A 22,828-nucleotide genomic window follows, 5' to 3' on the forward strand; every position below is an offset into this window, starting at 1 on the left:
TGAGAAGTATTACAGTTGTTTCTTGAGTATTCTCTTAGTAATGCAATACTGCAGCTGTTTCTATTCTTGTTTCAATGACGTTTCTTCACAATTGCTGTAAAGTTATTGTCTCAGAGCATTTGGAGATTTCCTATATGCAATTCTAATGGTCCCCACTTTTCTAAAAAAAAAAGTAGTCATGAAGGGAAGAAATGAAATCAAATAAAGTCTCTTCTGTAAAGTTGCAGCTGTAAAGTGAGACTCATGCTCTCTTGTCCCATGGAGCCCTGACACTCTCTGAGCATGTTGCTCTCCTATCATCTTGACCTTGCTAATTAATAGAGAGTTTTAAAACATTCAGTTTCTCTATAGCCTGATGACAGCCAGGGCTTTCTATCCAATCCTTGATGCTTGCCATCCATCTCCACCTTCAAACACACGCTCACCACATCACCACTACTAACATTTCTGTTGTACAGTAGCTCTCGTGGTCCACGTAAAGGCTTCACCAGAAAGCCTTGCCTTCCCTCTCAAAACAGAGGTAAGTGCCCTCCTCTCAAGCACCTGATTTCTGTTACAACATACTGAAAGTTTTGCTCTTGAATCTTATGAGTATCCAGAAGGCAGGAAAGTAGTGTTTTTCCTCTGTGCATTTTTGACATTTGAGATTGTGCACCTCATTGCCCAAGAGATTTTTAAATCCATTCATAAATAACAGACAAGACTCTTATTAAGGATTCAGAAATTAAATGGAATTAGATAATTCATGAGTGAAATACAATTATGTCTGAAATCAAAACTTCTTCTTTTGAGTCTAAAGAAAACATTATTTGTGTATATATATATCCATCTATATTAGTATCTATATCTATCTATCTATATGTGTGAGCCTATTTATATACACATATGTCTGCACATATATACCATCACAAATATATATTTACATATAAACATATATGTTTACATATAAGTAATGTGTTTAATTCTGCATATCATATATTTATATAAATTATTTATCTATAAGCATATGCTGATGCTTGGTTTAGTCTTGAAGATAAATAGACATGATTTGACAAATAAAAACACATGAGAAATATCAACTAAATCACAAAGAATCTGAACTAAAGAGATTTAAATTTTATTTATACTACATATATTCCTGCTACTGGTGACCTCAATTCGGTCAATGTGTTAGAAAGTAAACACTGCCATGTTTATTATTTGTGAAGTTGTATTTGCTGCCCTTCCTCAAACTTTCTACCCTCAATAAAGACAAAGACATACTTTCAGTTATTTTAACAATAATTTCACACCATATTGTTTATCAACTTAATACTAGTTTCATATCTCCTAAAATAGAAATACATGCATTTTCTAAACGATGATATTAAATTATATAAATAAAACAAAAGCAAAATTGGAACTTTTAAAATAAGATAATTTCTTTTTTAATCCAAAATATTTCTGAACCAGCTATATAAACATTTCATAAATATGACACTGTTATCTCTTTGATAACATAACAATAGTGAATTTATTGCACTCTAGAAAGACACTTTAATTGCCTGTGGAGGTCATGCCAAATTGAAAATCAGTGGGCAGGAATAATGCCAAATAGTTCAACTACTGAGTCAGTATGATAAGCAGGAAATAGCATCATTGAGGGAAGAAGCCAGAGCATATTCTACATTATGTAACTCACCAGAAATCGATTTGAGTAGGAAAACTACCGTGAAGATGAACTATTTAAAAAAATCCAGAATTCAGAATTTACAGAGCACTGTTGTATCTCTGTAAGTTTTAGTGAGATAGAAAACTGCATGTGAAATGCTGCTTGCTTTTCATTAAAAGAACATTTCCATTTATAGCCTCACATCTTAAATTGCTTTAATTCCTGAGTGAGCAAAGAGCCTGCAGCATGCTGATATTCCCCTACTTCATTTAGAATTGAGATAATTGCCAAGTAATTACATTAATGTAAAGAAAGGGACAAAGATAACAGGGGATGTCAGGAAAAACAAGTTACATATGTTCACAGTTGAAATAAATAGGTTTAAACCATCATGAAAATTACATGGCGCAAGAGCAAACAAGAGAATCCATCTCACTGTACCATCTCACTTCAGTTAGAAGAAAGCCCCTTTCTTATCCAGGGGGATATGAACATAACTTTTCCTATGAAATTTCTATTATGCAACATTATTAACCATTTGGATAATTTTAAAAGAAACTGCAGATAGGTATTCTATTAACCAAAACATAATCAAATGTAGAATACTTGCATATAGAAAAGTGAATCACAATTAGCTAATCAGAAAGGAAATCAATGTTAACAAAATCCACATAACAAAGCTGATGTAAACAATGGACAGAGTGTCTTTGTTATGATACATAGACAAGATTTAAATGACCAGATTTTAACTAATTAAACTTTTACAGTAACTAAAATTAGAATGAGAAAAAATTAAATTATTTTAAATTTAAGAAATCACATTAATGTATTTTAAGTAATTTGAGCCAGAATGGGGTTCTAAACATTGAAGAGTCTTAGTATTTTAAATTTTTTCATATATACAAATATATATATTTATGTATGTATGTATAAACACTTACTTTTGTTTTCTTGAGCAGAATCTATATCCAGGAGTTTGAAGTTGTTGCCTATTGAAAAGTCATAAAACATGAATATATTAATTTAAAACATAATAAAATCTAAATTGAAATAAGTAAAAAGATTCCTTTATGTTCATAAATAAAAGCTTTTATAAATGTAATATCCTGATTCTAATTTATTTCTTGAATGAAAAACTAGATAAGCCAACTAAAATTTATTTCTCAGTGTTCACTGCATTTTACAAAATACCACTCTTAGTAAAATTAAAATCTGATTGCAGGAAAAAAAAAAACCGAAATGTTCTCATTGGAACAGACAATATATTCATTTCCCCAGTGTTTATAAGAAACATAATCATGGGTTTATATTGAATGGATAAGGATCATTCTCATTCTGCTTTGAGAACTGGGCTTTCATGGTCTTCCAAAGTCCTTTTTGATGCAACAAACATTTTCTAATCCATCAAATACATTGGAAAATAACAAGTAAGAAAAAGGGATCTAATCAAGTTAGAGACACAGCCTGAACAGACAAAGAAGATATGAGATAATCCACAGATTAAATGAAGCATTTCCTTGGATCCTAGACTAATCTATGGCAGAAAAAGATTATATGTTTGATGTGGAATTCTATCATTTCATTTGACCTGAAATAGGGAACTTTGCTAATTATCTCAGTGACTCAGGCCCAAAGACCAATTTATAAAAATTACCCAGATCACTGGGGCAAAAGGATAATTTTTCTTATTTCTTAAATGTTAATTTTAATTTTCATGGTTGGAAAAAGAAATGGTACAGTTTAATTAAATATGTATAACCACAGATAAAATTATCTGAAAATATTTAACACAACAAATTCCAAAAGGAGCTAATTTATTTTTTAATTTCTAAAAAAATACAAGAAAAGTGGGAGCTGAAGGCTCAGCTCTAATATCCGTGATTTCACATGTTCAGTATAGTTGGCTAGGTTTCCATTGCCATGAACTAGTTCTCTCTTTTTTGACTAGGTCCTAAACCCAATGACGGAATTGTTTGTTACCAGAAAAGTACACATGAAACTACTGTACTCTTAGGGGTATTATACCATGCTAGTCATTGTGGTTCATAGACATCATAGGTGTGTAGGACCTATGGTTGCTTTCCTCCTGTGGAAGCTTACTTGGCACCTTCTGATACCATGAAAGCTAGTCCTCAGAGAGGAGGTTTTCAGGCCAACTCCAGCCCATGGGTTTCTGGACCCTGTGTCTGAATTACATGGTGTCTTCAGCAATATCAACTCACCTTTTACCTCTTGGAGGGTAGCCAAAGGCAAGAGCAATAGCTTTAATGTTTGGGGAGTCTCTTGAACAATCCAGACCAATAACTTAATGCAGGGCTTCCCATGCCTGCTGTTAAGTATTTTGTGAGACAGTCTTTGGATCTTGAAGAGAGCATTGCTAATTTAGAAGAACAGTTTTCATTTAAACTATATATTATATACGTACTTATACTTAAGTGTATTATAGATTTTTTCCTCTTTCAGGGAGATAGTTAATAGTAAGATTCTTTATGACTTTTTCAGACATTCTTACTATTATTTTACTCTTTGCTCTCTTGTGTATTTATCTCCATCTCTCATCACTAATTAGAGCCCCGGTCCATTTTTGTTTTCATTTCTCCTATCAGATCATTTGTAACCTGCTTACTGTGAGCCCTTTCACCACGGCAACGTTTCCTTTCTTCACTTTTCTGGTTTGTGCAGTTGCTTTAGTGCATGTGCTAGCACCTGAAGATATGGAGGGAGGAACCTCAGATGAGTGAGCACGCTCTGTGTTAAGCATGATTTTGACATAAGTAATCTTTCAACGTAAGTATACATTTCCATTTTATGTACCTATTTTCTTTTCTATTTCTAGTCAAACTTAAAAGTAGCAGATTGGTAGCTTTTAAAATATTTCTGTGTATTATGTCCAATGTCATTTTTAAAATTTGTATCATTCCAAAATATTTCCAACTGTAGAAAAACAGCATTTAATATAAAATTAAAATTGTGTCAGTTTTGTGCATAGGATGTCTGGCTCCACCTTTCATTTGCCATAGTGGAGTGGGCTAGGTTGAGAGGCCCCTGGGTCCTCCTCCCCTGAGGCTGGTGGGAGAACTGTCCTTGAGGTAACAAGAGTAGGACCAGCTGGCCCTGCCCTTCACCTGTGAAAGCACTCAGGGAAACATGCCATGCCGTACACCTCTCCAGGGCAACATCATAGAGCTGACCCTGCTGGAGGAGGGTAGACGTCAGCTGGGCCTGAGGGTGTGAGAGCAGGAGAGTTGGCCCCAGCCCCCCTTATTTGCCCGGTGGTGGCATTGGTAAGGGAAAAATGCCTCCCATAACCTACAGCCAGAAGGAGAGCTGGCCCTGGGATCACAAGAGTCGGAGAGCTGGCCCTGACCCTCACCAACTGCAGCAGTCAGGAGAGCTAGCCCTCCATGGCATCTGGGCAAAACAATCGAGCTGGCCCTGGTGGTGTGAGTGCAGATGAGCCTGACCCAAGGATGTGAAAGTGGGAGAACTGGCCATGCTCCTTGCTTCCTGCTGCATTGGGTGAGCTAGCTGGGGCAATGCTGGAGAGCTCAACGTGGTGGTGATGAAGAGGAGAAGCTGGCGGACTGGCCAATCCAGTTATTGCCCAGGCCCAGAATCAGGGCTATCTATGATTTATAGCCCATCCCAGCACCCACCTCATCTATGAGCTTCTAGAGCACATAAAGTCTCCAGATGTGTATATTCAAAGCTGTAGTATATCTATGACACAAGACAACAACAGGACATCCACGAGGAGTCCTAGTTAGGGCTCAACATAGATAGTGTAGCAGAAACCAGAGACCTCGAACCAGACCAGGACTCAATACAATGAACACTTAAGTGAAGTGCAGTTGTAAGGACTAAAGGGTATACTGTGTGACCGACCCACTGGGCCACACTATAACACCAAGAGTTCTTGTTTGTTTGTTTTGTTGTTTTTGTGTTTTTGGCTTTTCCTTTAAATTTTATTTTATTTTGCTAGGGAGGTTGCAAGGACAGAGGGCTGATACTGAGGGACAGGGAGATGAGTGGGACTGGATGCACTTGTGAAATCCACAAAGAACCAATAAAAAGTTAGAAAAAAATGTGTTATTTTTTTTTTAAATCTGTATTTTAGTGATCAAATCTGCTAACATAGTACAACCCAATCTACTCTTTAAATATATTTTCTACCAGAAACTTTTAAAAATTAGAAAACATAATTTAGGGAAAATGATACTCATGAAAGAAATTAAAACATTTTGACCATCTTACAATAAAATTAAAAACAGTCTTAAAGCATACATGATAATGTATTTTATGATAGTACGTTGTTAGACAAGTAAAAAGATACTGTACTATAGAGATATATACATGACTTATCATAAATTCTTTTATTTAAAGACTGATATGCTAACAACTGATCTAAGTTTAGACAATAAGGATAAAAATAATAATCAATGAGTTCTTCTCTTTAGTAGTGTTACTTAGAAGATATATAGTAACAAGATTCCTGTATACCTCACAATTTTTTTCATTAATATAGGAAAATCTTTATACCATAACTTTATTTTTATTTTTTTATTTTTTTGGTTTTTCAAGACAAGGTTTCTCTGTGTAGTTTTGGTGCCAGTCCTGGATCTTGCTTTGTAGACCAGGCTGGGCTCGAACTCACAGAGATCCGCCTGCCTTTGCCTCCTGAGTGCTGGATTAAAGGTGTGCGCCACTACCGCCTGGCTGTTTTTAATTTTAAATTCAACTTTTCATCTTCCCAAGATTCATGCAAATGAGGTATAGTATTTTTAAGAATGAAACTATGCTAAATCAGCATATCTTTAATGTTTAAAATTACCTTACTTACCTACATGATAATATCTTTTAATGCATAGAAGTTATTGGATTATGTAGCCTTTCTTTAGAGCAATATAAAAACACCATTTTAGATAACTTTTATATCCTTATATTCCTTGGGTAATATATCTTTAACATTTTCAGAACAGTTTTTAAAAGTACTCCTGCTGACTAAGATTTTTCTAACACAGTTGCACTCTAAGTAGTTCCCAATCTTGGTAGAAGCATTTGAAGTAAAGGAATTGCTGTTAAATGGAAAGTATGAGTGGATTGAAATGCCTAAATTTATGCTGCCTTCGAAGTGATTAATGAAATACTTCTAATGTAGTCAAATATTTACCACATAGCTCTGGAACATGCATAACACTTCTATGCAGTATAACCTTTTCTTTCAGTCAAATGTGCAATTTGTATACACTCTACAAAGAGCCCTTTGAGTTATGTTAGTGATGAACTATGGGAGGAGCCACAGAAATCTTCCTTTAGGTTAAATATCACTGGGGACAGCTACCATGGTATTAGACTGTAGCTTCTAGAGTGCTATTCTTTGTTGTGCTTCGGCCCTTCAAACCCTGCCTGTGACTCAGAGTCCAGCTCTGAGAAAACTCTACATTTCTGAGTAGTGAAGTCTGACATGGTTATTTCTGCATTCCTTATCTGTTTTTGGTGTTTGGGGTGGGTGACTGGTTTTGATCTCTTCTTATTTGACATTTCTACATGGATGTGGTTTTTATGCATGTGTGCCTATATGTGCTTACATTTTTGAAGACATGTATGTATACTTGGAGGGCAGAGGTAGACTTAATGTTTCTTCCTTAGGAGTTCTCTGCCTTAAATTTGCTGTAGGGTCTCTCTCTGAATCCTAACTTGCCTGCCTGTTCAGTTAGTTTAGCTAGCAGGTTTTCTGTGGAGTCCTTGTCTCCACATTCCCTACGCTTGGACTTGGTAGACCTACCCAGTATCCTCAGGGGTTCTGGAAATCTGAACTCCAGTCCTCATGCTTGCCTGCTGAGCACTTTACATAATGAACTGTTTCCATGCCTTAATCCTGCCTTTCAGAAATAGTCAGAGAAGAGACATTAAAAAGTGTTAGTTTCCTGAGAAAGACAAAAGAAGTTCAAGAGAGGAAGCACAAGTACAACATCTGGGCAAGAAAAGAAACAAAGAAAGGAATGTGGTTTGGGGAGAGTCTGTAGGATACTCAGCAAAGTCTTAGTAAGCTGATGGAAAGCACAGCTCTGCAGCATGGGTGCTTCGGGAAAGGGATATACTAATCAGTGAACCTCACAGATACTGGGACATGTTTGTTTAGCCAGTGGCAAGTGTACCTAAATTTCTTGGTATTCTGAGATTTACTTGTTCCATGTGGTTCAGTCTTAGAAAAATGTTTTGCAGCTATCTTCCAAAAGCAAAAATACACAATATGGGTTCATTCCACAAGCCTACAAGGACCTCTAATCACGCTTGCATTGTCCTAACTGCCCTAATATCTCAAAACGTCATGAATTACAGATGTTGATTGTTGATAATACATACATACATACATACATACATATATATATATATATGTATATATATATATATATATACATATATATATATATATATATACTCCACTTCCTAAAATGTGACTAAATGTGACTATGCTGCAAGATACAAGCATTGTCCTTCTGGCATGCCTTTTATTGTTAAACCAACTAACATCTAATTACATTAGGGAGAAAAATTGATAAAAGTAAAGAAAAAGAAAATAAAGGATCAAGAAGTCCCTGTTTTCACATAGCTGCTCTGGGATTTACATTAAAATTCCTGGGGAGTTCGCAGCAGGATTTTGGCTTATTCCTCTGTCATCTCTCTCCTTTGGAATGTCTGGAGTTCAGCACCAGACTCTAGTTCCTAACCTGCCAAAAGACATGCTGGCTTCTAGGTATGATTTTCTAGCCTTTTTGCTATTAGCCCATATTTTGACAGCATGTTGCCATGGTAACAGGATTCATTAAGGGTATTCAGTTTTGTTCTGCCAATGAGGATTTTGGCTGCATGTCCTGCTGGCCTCAGAAGATTGATCCATAACATTTGTCTTATGAAGCCCTGTCATCTCATAAGATGACCGATGATACAATATACTTCATAATGAGCCAGGTTCTTCCCCATGAGCTACTCCTGAAATGCAAGTCAGACACTCTCAGAAACTGTACTTTCAACATCATCAGAGTTGGGTGCTTAAAATAGGCTGCCAACAAGTGATATGTATGTAACCTTATCATCCCCAGGTTGAAGAATGGATTAAGAATGCAATCCTTAATGTTTATTGTTTAATTCCAACATAGAAAAATAAGTTCTAGATTTTGAAAATTTAGTTTGTATACTCATCTGCAGGAGCAAGGTTTGCTGGAACTAACTAACATTGACTCAGTGAAGGAAAAATTCTTAACATTGGTAACTCTGCTAGTTTCTTTCCTCCTGCTGATAACAGATGTTATTTAAGAGAGGAAAGTTTGATTTTAGCTCACACTTCAAGGCCAGTTCATCATGAAGAGGAAGTTAGACATTAGGGATTTGAAGCAGCTTGTCACAATATATGCATACCGAACTTTATTTCTTCACTTTCTTTTAAAAGATTAATTTATTTATTATGTATACAGAAGAGGGTGCCAGATCTCATTACAGATGCTTGTGAGCCACCATATGGTTGCTGGAAATTGAACTCAGGACCTCCGGAAGAGCAGTCAGTGCTCTTAACCTCTGAGCCATCTCTCCAGCCCTATTCTTCACTTTTTGTCTTCACTATTTCTTCACCGTTAATAACTCCTACCCACAATTAAATGTGTCTTCTGATACCAATGAACATAATCAAGACCATCTATCAGAATCACTTTCACAGTCCTGAAATTAGATGATTTTTAGATACTAGCAAATTGACAATTAATACCAGCCATTACCTTAACCACAAGTTTCCATAGGATGTCACCAAAAAAACTTAATGTACTTTCTTTTAATTTCAACTATATTTTAGTACCATACTGCCAAACGTTCTATAATGTATATAACAGTTTCAACAATTTAATTACACAAAAAAGAATTATCTGGTCCAAAATGTCAACAATGTTTAATTGAACTTGAGATACTACGGATTAGGGCAAACCCGTGTTAATCACAATCCATTCTTGCTTACAGTCCAGTTAATCCATTTTAATGGGTAAGGAGAGCCCAATCAAGAGGTAAAGGGAAAAAAAATGAGTTCAGAGGCGCATGAAAAGAAATCCTATGAAGTCTTCTAGAAGAAAAGACAAACAAACTAAATAGGTGAAACAACAAAATCAACAACGTAAGCCATGTGAAGGACTAACCTATGGGAAGGCCAGAGAGAATCTCAGGGAGGATGAGGGTTCACAGCTCTTTGTGCTATTCCTACAGAGAGTCACTTCTCAGTAACCTCTGCCCAGTCCCCACTTACTTCACTGCTACTGGTATCTTAGGCTATGGCTTATAATCATCTTGTTATTTTTTTTTAATTGCATTATTTTCCAGATTTCTTCATTTGAATCCACAGAAATGGTTTTGAGCCCTATAATTTTAGTTTTCGTTTAGTTTTGCTTTGTTTTCTTTCTTTCTTTTTTTTCAATTAGGTGCTTTCCTTTGTCTTAGTGAGGTTTATTTTACAAAGGTAGAGATTTCAGAGACTAAGACTTCCCTGTGGCTAAATGATAATATTTCATCATGATTTCAGCATGACGTGGTGACAAAGACCTGAAACTTACACATTATCAAGTGGGGCAGAAGAATCAGTTATTCAAAGTCATCCTTAGCTATGCAGGGAATTCAAGGTCAACCTGGGCAATATGAGACCTTGCCAGACACACACACACACACACACACACACACACACACACACTCACACACACACACACATACACACACACAGACAGAGAGAGACACAGAGAAAGAGAGAGAGACAGAGAGAGACAGAGACAGAGACAGAGAGACAGATAGAGAGAGAGAGACAGAGCATTGGTAGCAATGTTACCTTTATTAGCATTGCTTCCTCCTTCACCATTCCTACAACATGTCCTAGTTTGCATGCTATTGCTGTAATAAATGTCATGAAACAAAGCAACCCAGGAAAGGAAATGGTTTACTTGAACTTTCATTTATACATCACAGTGCTTCCTCCAGGGAAATCAAGGCAGGAGCTCCAAGTGGAACCTGAAGGCAAGAACTGAAGCATGGACCAGGAGGAACTGCTGCTAACTGGCTTGCTCTGCAGTCCTGTATTTAACTACCCTTCTTTTATGTCCTAGGATCACCTGCCTAGGTGTGGTCTAGTTTACAGAAGGATGCCTCCCCCCTCATCAAAGGTTAATCCAAAAAGTGCCCCTGATCATGCCTACAATTGATGGAGGTGTTTCCTAAGTTGGGTCCCTTCCTCCAAGGTGACCCAGTGTCATGTTGACAACAAAAACTAATCAAAACACTCTACTCGCTTTACTCCTTGTAGCATTAATTCCAACTCTTATACATTTATTGAGTAGTTGCCTTGTAGTTAGTTTTTAAAGCATGGAAATAAAATATGATCCCTGTTCTACCAGGAAAAAAACAGGAATAGATATATAGAGTCAATTCAACCAAGGGAATGTGGTAGTTAAGTCTGCAAATAAACACAGCAAGAGATAATAAATAAACACATCTTTCATTAAAGTGTTTTCAATGCATGCATGTGTGTTTGATCTTTCTATTTTCTAGATTTCTTCATTTTATAAGAAATTAATTCTTAATTAAGATATCTCAGCTTTGTGTTTGAGGGACATCTCATTTATTAAAATTTAATTGTTTTCTTCTCAACATTTACAAACAATATCAAAAATCTTTGTAAATTAGTATGTATATCAAGAATCACATAAATAAGAGACGGTCGATTGAGAATAGACACTTTCACTCTGAAGGAATAAAGATACAGATTTGCAGAAGAGACCCAACTCGCCTCTGATTGTCATCTGAAGCCAAAGAAGGAAGAAAAGCACCAAGAATATGATAGAAGGTGCTTTAAAAAATGCTACTCCCACTTTTAACAATGCTTTAACTTGATATATTTTTGTTTTTTGAAGTTCAAAAAATGCATCAAAGGAAAGGTTAAGTAACCCTTCTAGTGCATCTGAGGGCAATCAACCTTTGTTTATGAATCTTTTTGTAGTATGCAATGGTGACAATTTTAAGTCCTATAAAATCTTTTCAAGCTAATGAAGCCAAAGTAATTGGATCAATCCCCATGGGGGTTAGTTGACTCTAGAATGAACATCTAAACTGCCCTGCGTGACTCTTTTTCTTGTATTTCTTTTGAGTAAATGAGATTGAAGATTTACAGAATTTCTTCCCTCTGCACAGTTGCTAAAACACAATAAACAAGATATGAGTTCTATCTTTTGACATGGAAAGCAAGTATTAATAGAATGTCTTGTCAACTGCAAGTGAATTAATCAACTCTGTCAAACACATTTAACAAAGGAATAGGTGTAATTTTAATAAGAATTCTTTTTGAATCCAATAAGTGATATTTAAAATACTCCAAATATTGATCTAATAAGTACAAAAGAAATATTTGTTGTTATCATCTTCTCTTACACAAAATGATTTAAATGACTCAGAGTCATAATAAGATTTTTAATAAATCCTGAAAATTGTGTAGGCTTATAAATTCATCATTACCAATAGAAAATAATTATAATTGGTCTCTAGAATTATATTAAATACTATGAAATACAAGTAGTGTCATTATTAATGTAATTTTGGAATTTTTAAAAGATATCTTCAGAATGTATACCTCATACTGAAACTGAAAATTAAAAAAACTTATACAAATGAAAAACAATAGGAATCTTGGAAAATATATTGTAGCCTACTCTAAAGCTTACTTTTTTCAACTGATATAAATGAGGAGATTTGTCACCACAAAGAAACTTATATATAATATAGCAAAGTAAAGACAGAGAAAGGACAAGATGACTTTATGACTTACCATAGAGATACAGTAATCAGGGCAGTACGACATAGTGAAAGAATAGACAAATAGATCAATGACAAAGAACAGAGAGCCGAGAAATAGACTCACACAAAGGTAGTCAACTGATCATTGACAAAGGTGCAGAGGCAATATAATGGAGCAAAGGAAGTCTTTTCAATGAGTGTGCTTTTACAATTGTACCTTTGTATGAAAAAAATCTCAACAAAGAGTTTATAACCTTCATAGAAATTATCTCAAAATGGATTAACTCAAGGTAAAATGTAAGGCCAGCTAGCAAAACCATTAACCCTTAGAGAATAGCTGTGGAGAAGATTTTGGTGTCCCTGCATTTGGAAATGCCATTATAGATACATCCAAAGATATGACCCACGAGTAAAATAATTGCAAATCCTGCTGGACAAAAGTTACTGGCTAAGGAATGAAAATAAAATCCATGTAATGGATGGACATATTTACACATCTCTGACAAAAGACTGACATGCAATTCTCTACAGCTTCCTTTCCTGCCATCTGGTCGCTTGTGGGCCATGTGTCTGCTCTCCATGCCAGCATAAATGGTATGGCCTTTTCTGTCTTCCATTCTCTGCTTCTTGGTAATAGCTGAGGTTTCATGGCTTGCCTGCACTACAGTTACTCTTTAATAAAAACACTTCTTTGTGTTTATAAAAAAAAAAGAGTGATACCTAAAATGTACAAAATAAACTCTGAATATTTTAACAATAAGAAAGTAAACGGAGCAGGTACACACCAATGCATGGTGATGCATGCTTGTAATCCCAGAATTTGTGAAGTTAAGGCAGGAGTATCATTGCAAATTTGAGGTCTTTCTGAATTACATAGTGACTTCAAGGGTACTTTCAGTTATATATTGATTGACTGTCTCAAAAAATAAACTAAACATAAAAATCAATAGATGAATCTGATTAGAATTTTGCTAATGACCTTGATAGACTACCTAACCCAGATGATATAGAGATAGTAAGTAATCCTTGGAGAAGATGTTCCATGGCATTAAGATGTCAATATGTTCAAGGACTCTGAAAATATCAAGTACTGATGAAACTGAGGCATAAGGTCAATTCTCTGGTTAGAAAGTATGCAAAGAGGTCCTGGTACTGTGAAATACACTAAACTGGTTTATTATAAAATCAAATCCTCTTGTCCCACATGATCCAGTAATAATATTACTTTATTTGTTCAAGGAACCTGGAAAATCATACCCATACAAAAATATACACTGTTATTTATGTGAACTTTATAATTGCTGAAAGTTAGAAGAAACATCGTGCTTTAAAATATGCCTTGGTAAATAAAGATAAAGTAATATTTTTCATTGAAAAGAAATGAGCTATCAAAACCAAGAAAAGACATGGAGAAATCTTGAAAACCTATTACTGATTAAAAGAAACCAGTCTGAAAAGTTTGCATAATATGCAATTCCAACTTAGAAGATTCTAGAAAAGTAAAAACCATATGGACCATAAAAGGATGAAGACTTGCCAGGGCTTGGGTGGGGAAAAGAATAAATCTAGTGCAAAGGACTGCTCAGACATTCAACTCCTTTGGTGCTACAATAGTGGCTACAATTGTTCAAACACTTAGAATTTACAACTGCAGGAGTAAAACTCTCTGCAGACTTTCCTAGGCTGACTAATTGCAAGGCTAGTACTGTTCTGTAGAGGGATGTTAAGGATGAAGGGAGCTACATATGAGTGATCTAGAAGTTGGCAGGGAAACCTTTGTGTTTTCTACTCAGTGTTTGGCAAATGTAAAACTAATCTGAAAATATATTTCAGTTTTTTAAAAATTGCCTGAGTAGTGAGTTCATAATAATTTGTAGTACATTTTGAAATAATATCATTAATTTCACCCAGAAAAATTTATATTTTAACATGAAAAAATTTAAATGATGCACTGTGTTATCAAAATAGTCACAGTGATATTTATATACTGGAATATAGCTTAGTGAGATAGTAAGTTGCAAATGTATGTAAAGCCTCAAAATACCAATGAATGCATATTAATTTATAACAACATAACTCTTTGCCATGCATGGCCATAAAATGAAAGAAAAACAACATAGCATCAGGCTTTTGATCAAATATTTATGGCAGTTATTATTATTAGAATAATTTAGTTTGTTTACTTTTAAATTTTATTTGTTTTCTTTGGTGTGTCACAGTCTTAATGCAGACCAGGCTACCCTTAAACCCATAATCCATAAGTGTTTGGATTGCAGACATCTACTACCATGCCTGGCTTTTTTATGATCATTTCATATTGTCTATAACCTCATGAAATGAAATGCCCATGGCTGGTGTTTTGATAAACAGAAATAACTATGAAGTTTACATTATTATGCGCTAAGCACTCAGTGTTCTAGATATCTGGGTTTACCTAAAGGCCTTAGCAATAGCAGCTGAGACATGATCTGGAGATGACCTGGACCAATGAGAGGCAGCCATGTCACACCAGCAGATGTATATTCATGAGACCTTCCCCTGGGGTGAGGTGGAGAGTATGTAAGGCTTACTTGCCTCTTCCTGAATAAACTAAGCTTGTTGTTTCAACATTCTCCCAGAGTCTGTGTCATTGACTCTGAGCCTACTTGGCTTCCTCCCTCAAAGGGAACAACAGCACAGGTCCCAGCCACCATAAAGGACCATCAGTAGGTTGGAATTAGAGCCATACACAGACATTCAACTATGTAATTTTTTGTTAAGAAATTGAGCTTTATTTATTTTTAATATTTATTTTTGAAACTAAATTCCCTCAATGACATTAGGCATGAATTTTATAAAATCTTCAGTTCAAATATACATTTTTAAATAGTTTAAAATAACTCAATAAATTTAATGTTTGTACTATTACTAAAAACAAATGTACAACTAAATGGATAACAAAATAACTTTCTTAAAATAAAAATTGAAAAAAATCTTCATGATTTTTCACTTGTCATATAACCAAATAATATATAGTGGTCATAACAAAATCAAGTTAATAATAATCCCTATCAAAATGGGTTTAATTTAAGATAATAGTAAGCCTATACTGTATGAAATTCAGAAAAATGTAAATTATCAGGTCAAATATACAGAAGAATTGGGAACCATCTATGAGCCTATTTTTATATGTTGGAAAAATCAACTCTAAACAGAAAGGGAGTAGACTGCATCAAAATGAGGCATTAATGTGTATGTTACAATCAATAGACATACACTTCCTATAAAAGTATTGGGTTTAAAATGCAGACTGGCTATCTTAAATATTCTGTTAGAATAGTTCTTATGATAATAAAATAAGTTTTAGGAGTTCTGGTTCTTATATATTATTGCAAAAAAATAAAGAAAAAATAATAAAACACCTGCCACTGAAGATATTTTAAATTGTGATGTCTAAAAGATACGAACATTTCTACAACCCAACATGACTGTTAGACAAGGATAGCTCTCCTAGGTTGTAGGAAATGTTTATGGTGATGGGGAAACACTGTTGAGTTATAACACTGTTCTGTGAAATATCCTTGGCTCTCTGAACAGAAAGCTTGTAAGAAGGAATAAGTTGTCTCAGGAATAGGAGGAAGAAGCATTAGGCTATCATGGAGGGCTTTTGCTGTGTTTGACTTTCACACAATCATTCCTTTGAATAGAACTATATCTCTTTCTGGTGAGTTCAAATTTGAATTCCTCAACTACAGTCTTGATCACAGTTGTCAAGAAACTCCAAATTTACTCTATAATATACTATCATCCCTTATCAAATTGAAGGAATCTGGGGCAGAATTTCTTGGGGGAAAAAAAAACATTCAATTCTCATTCTCTTTCCAGTGTTGTAATCCATGGCAAAGGCTCTTTTTAAAAGTCCGGTAAAATATTACATAAACTCTCATCATCATGTGTGATAAATGGGCTTTTAATGGGCAAGCATGTGCATATATCTTCTTTACTGGCTCTTCTTTCCTTGAAAGTGACTGTTATTCCTGTGAAGCCATAGCAGTTGGCTGACTGTGTTACAATGTAGAAGGTGATCGTGCCCCTAATTAAAGGATGCAGTGCCATATACTCAGAAAAATTAGAAATCCTGGGATCTAGTCTCAACTTTGCCACTTCACAGCAGAGAGGATTCATGACCAGCTCTTGGATCCTGCTGACCTTCATGTTCCCTGCTTACAAAATGTATATTTATACCCTCTTTCCTATTTGTGCTGAGTATTAGAGATGAAATATATAAGAACAATACTTCACTACAACTACAAAAATATTTAGCAATTAATTCCTACTACTAGTGGTAGCCAAAGTAATTGTAAAAAAATAATTTAAAATTGCAGTGTTTGTGAGTAGTAATAGCCCTAATTATATGCTAGGGAAAATAAAAGTTCTGCAAACATCTAGGAAAGCAAAAATTGACTACCGTCCTGTAAATGGAATACATGCACACTACTGAAGAGATGAGCATAGGGGATAGTCACTGAGAAGGTTAATAGCATGTATTAGGGAAGCTAGTCCTCCATGCCCAGATGCTTGGCCAAACACTATGCTGGATGTGTCTGTGAAGGTATCTTTTGATGAGGTTAAAAAAAAAAATGATTATTTTACTTTCAATGACTTGAAGAATGAATTTTATACTTATACTTGTGCAAATGTGATCATTACAATTGCATACTCATCTAGCTGAATTCAGGCACTTTCTCACCTCTGTCTCTCTCTGTCTCTCTCTGTCTCTCTCTGTCTCTCTCTCTCTCTCCTTTTCTCCCTCCCTCCTCTCCCCTCCCTACTTTTCTCCTTTATTTTTATTTAAACAATATGACCACAAAACATGTTTATACTAACAACAGACTCTCAGTGTCTCACAGCTCTATTAAGGAATAGCAAAAGCATTTGGGAAGCTAAATCCCAAGTAAAACTCAAATACTTGAACTATTTTAGAGAAGACAGGTGAAACAACTGTTAGAATTTTTCTTCTATATCATTATCTAAAAAGAATATTTTTTTTCATGCTGCTCTTGTAGAAGACCTGACTTGGTCTCCCAGCTTCCATGTTGTGGGCTCACAAACATACATAACTCCAGTTCTAAGAGATTTGATGCCCTCCTCTAGACTCCACATGTATGTGACATTCCCATGCACAGAGTTACTTACATACAGACTTACATGTTTATACAAAACAAAAACAATAGAATGGTGATAGAAAAAAAATGACATTTTTCTAAATCAAACAAAAAATAAAAATTAATAATATTTGGGGTAATGGTTCATTTGGTAAAGTATGTGGTTCACAAGTATGAGGACCTGAGGAAATCTGGGTATGTTTGAATGAGTCTATAGTCTCATCACTGCCTTAGATAAATACAAGCAGATCCACAGAGCTCATTGACCCCTTGGCCCGCCCGACTAGCCAAATCAGTGGGCTTCACATTCTGTGAATGACCTTAACTCAAAAACTATCCTGGAAAATCAGTTGAAGACACCCAATATCAACCTCTGGTCCAAATATGGTATACACACACACATACACACACACACACACACACACACACACACACACATATATATATATATCCCACCATGTATAATATACCCTCAGGTGCATATACTCACTAAAAATAAACACACACACACACACACACACACACACACACACACACACACATACATACATACAGAATACACACAGAGGTGGGAGGGCAAAAGGAAGGGAGGAAGGGAGGGAGAAAGAGTACAGCAACATGGACAACACTGGTGATGTCTTCTTCATTTGATGGAAACAGAGCTTCTTAAGCCTATCTTTAATTTTATGCTGCCTATTCTTTGTGGGAGGGGCAGAGGAAGGTGGTCACTTCTATGCTTATACCCAGCAATTTGGAATCAGTAAAGGAGTCTCAGCTGACTTCTTTCCATGCAGAAAATCATATTTCAAACAGGTTTTACAGGTTTAAAAAAAACAAACAGAAACACATTTATCTAGCTTATGTCAGTGACTTTTCCTAATGGAGACCATTCTTTCCCTTGATCTTTCTGTCTTTACAATCCACTCTTTGTCTGAGTGTATAATTCTTTTCACTGTGGCTTCTTGAGGGACTTATTACTCAGAATATTCACAGTTAATTATATACAAAATAAGTACAAAGTTGTTAAGGATAGGAAAACAGTCAATCAGCAGCTCTCTTTCAATTTTCATAGACTCTTTTAGAAGCTATTCCAAAAATAATTAGAGCCTTATATTAAATTACACTGTTTTCTACACCAGAGAATTTGGGGGCTTAGTACCCAAATATAACTATAGTTTCATATGAATCATATTCAGAAGACCACATATGTTCATGGTGGCATGGCCCAGGTCACAGGACTCACCTTGAAAATGCTTGTTTTGATATGATGTCAGTCATATGGTAATTATTTCAATGTGATTACTTACTTGCTACTTAATTCTAGTAAACATTTACAGTCTCTAGATGCTTTATGCTTATATATGTCAAAAGTGGAATCCATTTTTAGCAATGTACATTTTTATCAAAGGTGCTACATGATAGTACATTTGAGTCAATTCGTTTTGGGGGGTTTGAAAATTATTATGCAATCCATACTTCAACTACAATGAGATTGAAAAGTTTTAGAGCCCTTATTAATAGAAATATGTCCTGGATTTATGCTAAAGAGAAATTCTCTAAAGCAGTTGATTCTTTAATAACTAAGGGCCATTGAGTAAATCTGAGAACAGATTTACCTTATTTCAGACAATTGTGAAGTAAAATTTTAATATGTTCTCTAAAGATTGATGGTTATGATATTCATTTATCCTAGCATAAAAAAAAGAGACAATCAAGTCAGTACATAGGGGCAGGATAGATGACTCAGTGGGTAAAAGTGCTTATTGTGATGGTAAAGAGATCTAAGTTCAAATCCCCAGAACCACTGTGAAAAGTGAGGTGTAGTCACGCCTGTGTCTATGACCTCAGTGGTGGGACTGAGAAGAGACAGGAGGAACAAAGACTTGCATGCTTCCAACACAGTTCCAGGCTCAGTGAGAGACCCTGTCTCAAGGGACTGAGATGGGGACTGATGCAGTAAGAAACACTATTCTCCTGTAGCCTACACTTCCACACAGGGCATAATCACTTGCATACATATAGGTACATACAACACACACACACACACACACACACACACACACACACACACACATACACACACACACCCCTCACTCACATGCACACATAAATGAGTACATTAAATAAATAAAAAGTGGATAAAACATAAACCTAATTTATAAATCTATAAAATTTTGCATGTAGACTCTGAATAATGGAATTACTGCTTGTAAACAAATTATTGTTCTGACTCAATAGTCAAAAGGAAAGTAAGTAAGTTTATCTTCTTTGAGTAACATCAGTTTTTTTAAACTAATTTTTCCCCTTATGAAACAAATTGTCTTAAAGTCAAAAATAAATTTTAATTAAAAAAACAATAGGTGGAAAGGTTTTGTACTTTGAAGTACTTATAATGATGCCTTTGCAAACAAAATAGTGTAATAAATGGAGACTTTGAGTGCCTTAGGATTATTTTTTATCTACCACTGCACAAATATGCTGCCAAGTAGCAACTGCACAGGATTGGAATTAAATTAAATACCTCCAATTGCCATTAGCAATTGTGAAAAATTGTTAGTCTGTCCAGAGGAAACTAATAGACACGATTACAGAAATCAAGTCTTCTTTATCTTATGGAAATCAATAGCCTGGATGTGTCTCCAACAGATAATGAATTAAGGACACATGAGCTGCAGATTAAATAAGCCTTGCTATGTGTTTTGCCTACACCCATCAATTCAATGATGCCTGGTCCCAGTCTGGTTCAACCAATATCATCTCACAGCTAACTATCTCTTTAGTTTCATAAAGTAATCATTTGGACACTACATAAAAACAAACATAGGGGCAATGTCAGTCTTTGAGTTTGTAGGATTAAGTGCTATAAATTATACAGTAACAGAAGAGTTATAGTTAATTTATATATATTTGCTGTGTGTGTGTGTGTGTGTGTGTGTGTGTGTGTGTATTACTATAGGTTTCAAATAAAAGTTCTATCATTATGGTGCATTGTAGATGATCACATGCACATAAAACAAAACATAACCAGAATGTATTAGGAAGATTTATGAATGACTGCAGCCTTGTGATATCACAAAGCAGTTGGGCTGGTACAAGTCCAGTTTCTACACAAAGATCTAACTTAAATCCAACAGGAACATGACTCTATTAAAATTTTATGTGACTGTCCTATATGATTAATATATATATGCCCTAGTATATTTAATTCAGATTGAATTTAATTGAAAATCTTTTATGGTATGCATATTTCATATCGGACAAGACATAGACTAAAACGTCACTGTAAAACAGTTCACATTATGAGCAGAATTTCTGGGAGAGAAATGGAAAAGAACACACCTTGCATTCCCCTTTGAACATATCCAATGACAGAAGATGGATATTGCAGGGTGCTGCATGGTTCCATTTCTAAGGTGTTTTGGAGTGGGTTTCCAGTAAGCTTCTTAGGGCAGTAAGCACATCCTAGTTCTGCAATTACCAGGGGAGAGGGCAGCCTCACAGGCACTGATGGTGACATAAGTTTTATAATGAGCCAGTGCAGGATTGTTTCTCTGATATGGGGAGTTGTTAGATTTAACAGGTAAAAACCTCTGTAGCAACTTACAACTCTAAGTCAGAATACTTTTGCATTAAAATAGAAACACTAAGTGTAGTAGAAACAAAGAAAGAAAAAGATTAAAAGCCGTATTTTCAGTTCAGAGTCTATTGTTTGGCAGCCTGACACTAGCTTGGCAAATCTGAGTTTCTGTGGCATGGTGATCTGTGGGTCTAGCCAGGGCAATGGGGGGGGGGGGAGGGAAGGGCAGGTTGTTTCCCAATGGCCTCAGGTAACTTATGCAGGTACCTGTGAAGATGTATCATATTGCATCTCAGGGAAAGGAGTAGAGAAATGAGTCTGACTCTATCTCTAGTTAAGTTAACTGTGACCCCAGGGTCAGCTCTCTCAGCTGCCAAAGGTGCCACAGGCATCTGTCCCCACCCATGCCACCACACGGCAGATGAGGGGGCTACCACCCAGGCCCGGAAACAGCTCTCTGAATTGGCCCAGCCTAACATCCACCTTATCTATGAACTGTTGTAGCATGTGAAAGGGATAAACCTATAGATCCAAAACAGCAGGATTTCCACAACACAGGGCAACAACGAGATGTACACGAGGAGCCCCAGTGAGAGCCCAGTATTGGTGGTGTAGAAGATTGATTGGCCTCCAGTCAGACCAAAGACTTGTGGAGACGAAAACCTGCAAGTAAAGATGAATAGACTAAAGGGTGAACTGTGTGTCACAACGGGCCAAACTACAGCTTCTAAGACAAGTTTCTTCTTTTCTTTCTTTCTGTTTTTTTGTTTGTTTGTTTGTTTGTTTGTTTCTTGTGTTTTTTTCTTTTTGGTTTTGGTTTTTCTTTTAAATTTTGTTTTGCTTTTGGGGAAGATTATAAGGGTGAAAGGCAGAAGTGAGGAGACAGGGACATATGTAGGATCAGAATGTATGGTGTAAAATCCACAAAGAATCAATTAAAGTTAAAAAAGAAATTATCTGTGAAACTTCCACAATTTTATCTCACTTCCCTGCTCAGCATAATGGGGAATGTGCAGTATGCCTTTCACATTTAGTGTTGTTCAAATACCAGTAGCAGAACTGCTTTTGATTGCTTCAATGAGTACAATTAAATAAGCAAATAAAAACAAATCAGAGTAGAGGTTTGAGCAGAGTGGTGCAGCAAACACCATTGCCCCATGCAAACGTTATATATTATTTTGAAGACATCTAAAACCCTGAGGACTCAGTTTTCATAAAATCTGCTTGCTGTCACTGACGAATCAATCTTTACTGACTCAGTAGAGGAGAGTCACATGCCTCCACAATGGGAAGTGGTCTGGCCTCAATGGGAGGCAGAAACAACTGTCAGTAACTACCACACAAAGACCAACATCATCATAAAAACTCCCCATAAACACCATGATGAGAAACTAATGGTGTGTGCAGGGAAACATTTTACATCTCATGAGCACTAGAGGTATTATTTTTAGTGCCGCTGACCTGTGTTTGCTAAGATGATGGCTGTCCATCATCTCCAATTATTTAGAATGTTGGTGCAAGATATAGTAGAAAAATGTTATCCACATGTGGCCACTGGCAAACTTTCTGAAAATTCCATTTAGTAGAAAAATCCGAGAGGAGAGACTACGGACATCAAAATGATCCACAGCCCTCAGGTACAGG

At 35.7% G+C, this 22,828-nt stretch overlaps 1 protein-coding gene across 1 annotated transcript in view; it reads right to left on the bottom strand.

Annotated features, from left to right (window-relative positions):
* Tenm3 (teneurin transmembrane protein 3) overlaps positions 1-22,828 on the bottom strand; it is a 2,620,641-nt gene that overhangs the window by 1,836,958 nt on the left and 760,855 nt on the right. The window contains exon 4 of the mRNA XM_036166440.1: positions 2,593-2,640. The gene's annotated coding sequence lies outside the window, so the exon portion shown is untranslated. The remainder of the gene's footprint in view (positions 1-2,592; positions 2,641-22,828) is intronic.

This window comes from Onychomys torridus, chromosome 17 (genome assembly GCF_903995425.1).
Source record: "Onychomys torridus chromosome 17, mOncTor1.1, whole genome shotgun sequence".
Taxonomy (NCBI): Eukaryota; Metazoa; Chordata; class Mammalia; order Rodentia; family Cricetidae; genus Onychomys; species Onychomys torridus.